Source organism: Equus asinus, chromosome 11 (assembly GCF_041296235.1).
Source record: "Equus asinus isolate D_3611 breed Donkey chromosome 11, EquAss-T2T_v2, whole genome shotgun sequence".
NCBI lineage: Eukaryota > Metazoa > Chordata > Mammalia > Perissodactyla > Equidae > Equus > Equus asinus.
The window spans coordinates 26,325,890-26,334,218 of record NC_091800.1 but is presented as its reverse complement, the minus strand read 5'-3'; positions in this window follow the sequence as shown (position 1 = coordinate 26,334,218).

Here is an 8,329-nt window from a genome sequence, read left to right as displayed (position 1 = left end):
CCCCAGCCTCCATCTGGCTACAAGCCCATGAGACTCTCCAAGTCAGAACTTCCCAGTTGAGCCCAGTCAACCCATAGAATAATAATGCATTTTATTTTAGGCTACTAATTCTTGGGGGTAGTTTGTTATACAATAAGGGGTCACCTTCTATCATAGGATCTAGGCTTTATCATCAGTTTCCCTCATCCCATTAAGTCATCAAAACATCAAAGTTCATTGGGCTTTAGAGAATACTCTCAGGGTGAAAGTGGTTGTTGGCATTCCCTTACTTCTCCAAGTTCACACTTTTACTTTGTTTTTGATCTCTCTGGATTTTCCCCCTTTATTCTGCACTCTGTAGTGCACTTAATGATTAAGATTATATACTTGTTATTTCGTCAGAATTTTAGGAAATATCTTCCTCCATATTGTCAGAAATTAAAGCCTTTGAACTTCTTTGTAGGAAAGGAAGTAAGGTTCTGCACTATCTGGGATTTTGTTGTGCATTTGGTACAGATCAGTGGCATGCTTTTCTAATGAGAACGCCTATCTGCATTCACTCTTCAGTCCCCTCCATTGCAGCTTGTATTTCCAACATTGTACTCACTGGCTTTGCCAAAAGTCACCAATGACCACCATGTTGTCAAAGCTAATGGTCCCTTCCTTAGGCTCAACTTCCATGATCTCTGTCATTTTAGACACAGCTGACCACTCACTGCTTACTCTTGTAACCCTTTTCTTGGGCTTTATGACACCACAGTCTCTTGGTTTTCCTCCCATATCTCTGGCTACTCCTTCAAAGAGGCTTTGATTTAGATATCTATGTGGATTTGTTTGTTTGTTTGTTTGGTTTTCTTTGATCCATTTATCAAGTACCATAGACTGAATCTCAGCCCATTTCTTTGAGATCCCAAGCTCTTCTTAGTTTTTGCCAACTCCCAGGGTTTAGGAAAGGTTGAAATCCGTAACCTTAAGCCAAAGGTTAGGGGTTTTATTTTGTGTTGGTTTGTTTTCATTTTGCCACAAGACTGTGAGAAAGAGAAAGCTGCAGAATGGACTAGCCTTTGAGTCACACAAAGACCTGAGGCTAAGCGTCCTGGGAAGCAGTTCAGGGCAGCGGGGAGCCCCGGCTCGCAGTGTCGGAGACCTGCATCTCAACTCTGGCTCCAGAGTTCTCAGGCAAGGAAGACAGTCTTTTGGAGCCTCAATTTTCTTATCTGTAAAATTGAAAATACAAAAATCTACCTCATGGTGTTATGAAGATTAAATGAGATAGCCTATGGAAAAGCAATTACCAAAGTACAGGGTAGAGAACTGGCACTCAAGAAACCTTGCTTATTTTAGTAGGTGGAACCTGTTGGGGAGGAAGAAATTTTCCTTGACTCTCTTAGGGTCCCTGGCTAGGTCCCAAAATTAAACTGACAGAGATAGATGTAGTGAAATAAGAAATACATTTGGTCTTTGTCACCAGGTCCTGGCACAAAGCTCCTAAAACCCTTGCCATTCCCTGAGTGATATGAGTATCTTCTGTCACTCATAAAGTGCCCCTTTCAAGCACACCTAAGTTTGTGCTCATGAGATGTCTTAGGATGGGACCCCTAGATAGCCTTAGGATGGGGCGGGTCACTAGAAAGACCAAGTGTTTAGAGGGTTGGAACTTTCAGCCCCTCCACTGATCTCTGGGAAGGGAGGGGGCTACAGAGTAAGTTCTGTAAAAACTGTTGAACAAACAAGAGTTGACGAGCGTCTGAATGGTGAATGCATCCACGTGCTGGGAGGGCGGTGCACCCCAGTTCCGTGGGAAGAGAGGCTCCTATGCTTGGGAGCCTTCTGGACCCCCTGTGAACCACTTCATCTGCTATTCATCTGTATCTTTTATAATATCCTTTGTAATAAACTGGTAAAATGTTTCTCTGAGTTCTGTGAGCCGCTCTAGCAAATTAATCGAACTCAGGGAGGAGGTCATGGGACCATCCAATTTATAGCCAGTCAGTCAGAAACAAGGTAACAACCCGGCCTTGCGATTGGCCTCAAAGTGGAGAAGGGGTCAGTCTTGCAGGACTGAGCCCTTAACCTGTGGAATCTGATGCTATCTCCTGGTGGACAGTGCCAGCATTGAGTTAATTGCTTGGTGGCATTGAGAAAACACACATTAGAACAGATTAACTAGAGAAAAAACTTACAAATTTACTTAGTAAGTTTTACGTGACACAGGAGGCTTTATAAGGGAATGAAGACCTAAAAGGAATCGTTAGACCTGAGTATTTTTGTGCTAGGTTTGATGAAGCGTGGGCAGTCATGTAGAAATATGACAGATTGCGGAGGAGGAGGTAAGCGCAGTGGACTGGGGGAAACTGAGCAAGGCTGCTTTCGGATTCTACTCCAGTCCCTTTGTCTTTGGAGATGAGGATGCTCCTTGCCTCTGGGTACAGGGAGGGCACCCTCACCTGAAGGTTTTATGACCCCTTTCAGGAGAGAAGGGTGGAGGCAAGGTCAGCGTGAGCTTCCTGCTTCTGCTCTTCTCTCAAACTCCCTCAGCCCAAACTATTCATTACACCAAGGTGCCATATTTTGACATAGCGTGTCCTGAACTGCGTCAAACCACAGGGTCAGAAAATTTGAAATACTGTAAGAATGCAAAATAGTAATGACAGAGGGGAACAAAAACCACCCCAGCTCAGTGTGAGTGTGTGTGTGTGTGTGTGTGTTGAGTCTGTCTGTCTGTGGGGTCATTTGTAAATCAAAAGGGAAACCTTTTAAGCATTGAAGGAAGTTACAGCTAACAGTGTTTGTGGTCTTTCTAAGATGCTCTGATCTGAAGACCATCATCTTCTGTCCATAAACCAACTTGGACACAGTCACTTTGCAGGAACTATTAGTCTATTTGAACTTCCCAGAAGGGGAGCCTTGGGTCTATTTGGATGATACTGCAGAGAAAGCTACTTCATTTTCACAATTCTGTGGATTTACCGGGTGCATTTTCTCTTATAACTTATGTAAAGTCAGACATTCTTGGAGTCCAGTCACAGCACGGGGTTATGTACAAAGAAACACAGCCTGGTATCCAAAGGGTAATTAAGCAATTAGAATCTTTATTACACCCCTTCAAGAAAATGCCCAAGAGGAATTGTTCTCTTAACATATAGCAAAAATTTTTCCCCATCTTCTTCTCTGTCATTGTTTCTCAAACACCTAGCAGCTGCTCCAGAGTCTCTCTATATCCCGCTACTCTGCATTATTCACGACCCCAACTTCTCCCCAATTTTTTTGTTATCTTTGGGTGATGCATAATAATCTTATATATGCCTTTACTAAATTATTAATGTTTATTTGAACATTAAATAATCAGCAATCCTCTAAATATTCTCAGATTACTTACATAACAAATAAATCAAAATATGTAAATTTCCCCAAATATTTAAACATTGCAAACCCAATCCAACACTTCTGAATGTTTAACTAAATTCACAAATGTGTTAGAGTCTTAATAAATGTTTTAACACCTTAAGAGACAATACTTAGAGTATTATAATGATTACAAAAATCAGTACAGTCACATTAGACAAGTAAGAAGTTTGTTAATATTATGAATAAAAAACCTCTGCCTTCACAAATGTCACACTCCAAAAACACTTTCACAATGATTTCACACACATACATTATTATTGAGAACAATTTCCCATAAGGGATTCACACACATTTACCCTTATATCCTTCCATACAATACCTTATACATAAACGACGTCACCAACTACTTATTCAATTGAAATTTGTATTTTGAACTTTCCCAGAAGCACTGGTATTATTATGCCCAGGGTCTAGAGGAAGAAACAGAGGCATAAACAAGTTAAGGCATCTAGGATTCCAAACCACCCCCTGCTGAGCCCCTCCTGTAAGCAAATCTGCCCTTCCCGGAAGTCAGTGGGAGCCCTCCTCCCCAACCGGATGGAAGGGAAACCATGGCCAGGCCTGCTACGGGTCTGATGGTGCAACAAGAAACAGAACACAGATACAACCCATTGGAGTGCCTCCTAATATATAGTCTGCTCAGGTTGCCGTAACAAAATACCGGTGGGTGGCTTAAACCACAGATGTTTTCTCACAGTTTTGAAGGCTAGAAGTCCAAGATCAAGGTGCCATCAGAGTTGGTTTCTTCATAGAACCACAGGGTCAGAAAACCACTGGGTCTGAGGCCTCTCTTCCTGGCTTGTAGGTGGCTGCCTTCTCCCTGTGTCCTCAGAGGGCCTTCTCTGTGTGCACAGAGAGAGAGAGATAGCTTTCTGGTGTCTGTTCCTCTTATAAGGACACCAGTCTCACCAGATTGGGGCCCCACCCTTGTGAACTTAATTACGGCCTTAGAGGTCTCCTCTAAATACAGTCGCCTTGAGGGTTAGGGCTGCCACATAGGAATTTGTTGGGGGACACAGTTCAGTCCCGAGAGTGCACAACACATTCGAGGCAGAGCCCCTGAGGCCAGCACGGCCCTCCTTGGCCCAGTGGTTCTGAGCTCCCCTTGATGGAAGATTCCTCTCTCCTCGTGGGCTATGTGGACTCAGAACTTGGGTCTGCCTCTGCAAAGAACAAGGGAGGTGTTCGGAAGCTTTGTCCTCTGTGTTCTTGATCTAGTGCATTACCTGCACTCTGATTGTTGGTTGGTTTGCAAATAAACCGAAGGAAGGCAAATGTCAAGAAAGCCCAAACCATCATTTTGTCAATCTTTAAAACTGGACCATCTCTTATGAGAACTTCTTCAAGAGGTAGTGGGGTGCAACGTAAAGAGCACTGTACCTAGAGTCAGAAGCACAGGGTTCAGATCCTAACAGCCACCATGACTCATTAGCCCCCATGTGCTTGGGCTCTGGCTCCCCCCACCCCCACCTCACTCCTCAGCAATGCTGGCTTCCTGCTTCTACTCAAAACCACAGGTGCTCTCCCACCTCAGGGCCTTGGCAACGGCTGTTTCCTCTGCCCCGACTGATGCTCTCCCTCAGATATTCGCTTGGCCCACTCTCTTACTTTATGTAATACTTTACTTAAAGGCCGCCCCTCCCAGAAAGCTTTTCTCTGACCATGCTCTCTAAAACAGCACCCACCCCTCACTGCCATCAGCTCTATCCCCAGACACTGCTTTATTTTTCTTTATGACATTTATCACCTATTTATCAACTATTATCATTAGTTTCATTCATTGCTGCATCCAGTGCCTAGAATAGTCCCTGATACAAAGAAGGCAGTCCGTAAATATTCTTTTTTTTAATTTTTTTATTTAATTAATTAATTAATTTATTTTTTGAGGAAGATTAGCCCTGAGCTAACATCTGCCGCCAATCCTCCTCGTTTTTGCTGAGGAAGACTGGCCCTGAGGTAACATCCGTGCCCATCTTCCTCTACTTTACATGTGGGATGCCTGCCACAGCATGGCTTGACAAGCGGTGCCATGTCCGCCCCTGAGATCCAAGCTGGCGAACCCGGGGCCTCCAAAGTGGAACATGAGCACTTAACAGCTGCACCACCAGGCCAGTCCCGTGAATATTCTGAATGAATGAATGAAAATATTCTGAATGAATGATGAAGCACTTAACCTCAGTTTCCTCCTCCATAACTTGGCTCTTCCTTACTCAGGTCCAGCCCTCAGAGGCCTCTGGCCTACACTTGGCCTCACTGGGCAGAGCCCCGAGTTGCCATCACCCTGCAGCTCCTCCAGGGGTGCCAGCTGTGCCAGCTTTCAGCAGACCATGGGGGGTGAGGCTGACATGAATATGTAAGAGGTTCCAGAAAGGGCAGCTTCTGAAATGGTGGCTATCTCATGTAATGATATGGAGGGTATGGATGAGGAAAAGCAGAGCGGCTCAGGGCCGGCTAATATCATAAAGGCTGGGAACCGGATGGGGACAGGCAGGCAGTGGCCTTGACAGAGGAGAGGGTGGGAGGGGTTTGCTGAAGACAAAACATAGAGCAAAACTATGTCTAGTCCATCTCTGCCCAAGATCAAAGTGTTGCTGGGACTAAGGCAGAAGTCAGCCAGTGAAGCAAAGGAGCCTGTGGGAGCCCCCTGCCAGTGCGGAAAGGAAGAGATCGACAACTCCCTGGGATACGGCCTGCTCTCTGCTCTCCCGGGGGCCTAGAGCACTTCCTGGCCCATCACGGGGTCTCAGCCAATTTGCAGTCTATTGGAAGACACGTTTAGGGGGCCATTGTAGGGGTGTGTGTGGGGTGAGACCTGGCAAAGGTGGCATATGGGCAAGAAAGTGAAGAGGGACAGGGTCAGTGTAGAAGCTGCTTAAAAGCCATCAATGATGAGATGGAAAGCCATGGTCCCAGCAATAAATGACTATGGGAACCTGGGCAAGTTACTTAATTCCTTGGTGCCTTATTTTTCTCATCTGGCAAATGGGCAGAAATGCTACACACTTTGTAGACTGCACCTTAGTTACATGCAAGAGAGGCCAACATGGCCCTGGCATGTATAGGGTGTTCTTCTGCAACACACAGAGGGGAGAGAAGGGAGGAAGAAGGGCCTAAATGGAAAGATGGGACCGGACAGGGAGAGAGCAGTGAGTCAGCACAGAGGATTCAGGCTGAGTGGACAGAGGAAGCTAGGGGAGAAATGAAGGTTACGAAGAGGTCTGAGAGAGTCCAAGGGATTGAGGAGAGGGATCTTTGTAACGGGATGGCCAGGAAGGAGCGGCATAGGAGGAGGAGCGGGAAGAGGAATCAGGCCACCAAGCTAACAGAGACCTTGACAGAGACCCAGGGACACAGCACCCTTCCCCGCCTCCCCCCCCCCCCCCCGCTGCTGAAGCATTGGCTCTGCTGGTGTTATCACCCTGGAGAAAAGTGGCCTGGGGAAGGCCTCGTGCCCACCTGGGCGATTAAGGCCCAGGGAAGTTGCACAGGTCTCAGCAGGAGGCAGAATTCATCAGCACAGGATTCATCAGGCCCATCGGACGCCTGCTGGGGAGGAGATGGAAACATAGCAAACTATCTCATCATCCAAAGCAGGAAGGAAGTGAAACATTTTGGAAGTCATTGAAAGGCAGATTTTATGTTAATTTGAAATAAAATGTTTGGTTAACCTATCGCTCTCTGAGCAACTTCTTGATTTTTCTACGTTCAGCATAGACATCCCCTTGGCATATACCACAAGCTCCAAGAGCTCAGGCTTGTTTGAACCGTGCGCTGTCTGACTCATCTCATTGATTACTCGAATTCTCATCAGGTTCTTGGGTGCTGAGTAAAGCTTCTCTTGACCCTTGTGTCAGTCGCTGTCTCCAAGGACCAGGTTACTTCCTAGAGTGTCCTGTGCTCCAGGCTGGAGTTGCTACCCAGAAATTTGGGATGAACTCGCTCAGGGAACAATGTAATCACTATCGCTTATTGAGTGTGTGAGGACCTGGAATTGGCCACCCCAAGATATGTCTCTTTGGCATCAGGATTATTTGAGGCTGATTGCTTTTGATAAACTGGGACAGGGAAGGAGGCTCTGAGGAATGGAACTTGCTCTTTGTTAGGACACGTTTACATTTGTAAGGTAAATCTCTATCTGTAAAAGGTGCCTCCCTCTCTGTACCAGGAAGAAGAAAGGAGATGACCTTCTCTCTAAAAACTCTTAATCAATACCAAAGGCAAGGACTTAAATCTGCATTTTATTGTGCTAGTCTGGTAACCTCCTGTAACTGACTTCCCTCCCCCTCCCAACGCTGGCATCTCCTTAAAGATTAAGCATCTTTCTTTAGGCTGGGAACCGATTGCGGCGCTCATCTGTGACCCCCCAGCCCGAGGTAACACACCTGCCACCCTGCGGCACCCTCTGAGACAGCAGACCTATCTGCCGTTTCCATCAAGAGCTGTGCTGACAGAGCAACCTCGTGACTATTGTAAAAGGGACATTTCAATCACATGTGAAACACCCTGTTTGGGGGTATATATCCACTATGTGCACCCCACTTCTTCGGTGCCCATTCTTCCTTCAGGAAGAAAGGCCCCGGGCCATGGTTCCTGATAAAGCTTTGTTTAATTTTCTCTTGCTAGTCTGTCTCATGTGAATTTAATTCGTTCTCCGGCCAGACAAACCCCCATTTGGGGAGAGGAAATGTCTTTCTCCCCTACAAGTGCCTAGATCTAAACTGTTTTCCTAGAACACTAAGACGTTATTTGCATTTTTCACTCCCATTCTTTCGAGAGTGTAACCCATAGAGTTTTCTAGAGGCTACGTGATGTGTGATATCATAACACTCTGAATACAGAACAGATATTCGAATGCCAGACATTAAGAGATTTGCAGAAAGGGAACACTGTCACTCTTCTAACTAAATATTTTTTTATTTTGAAAATATAGTTATTTTTCATA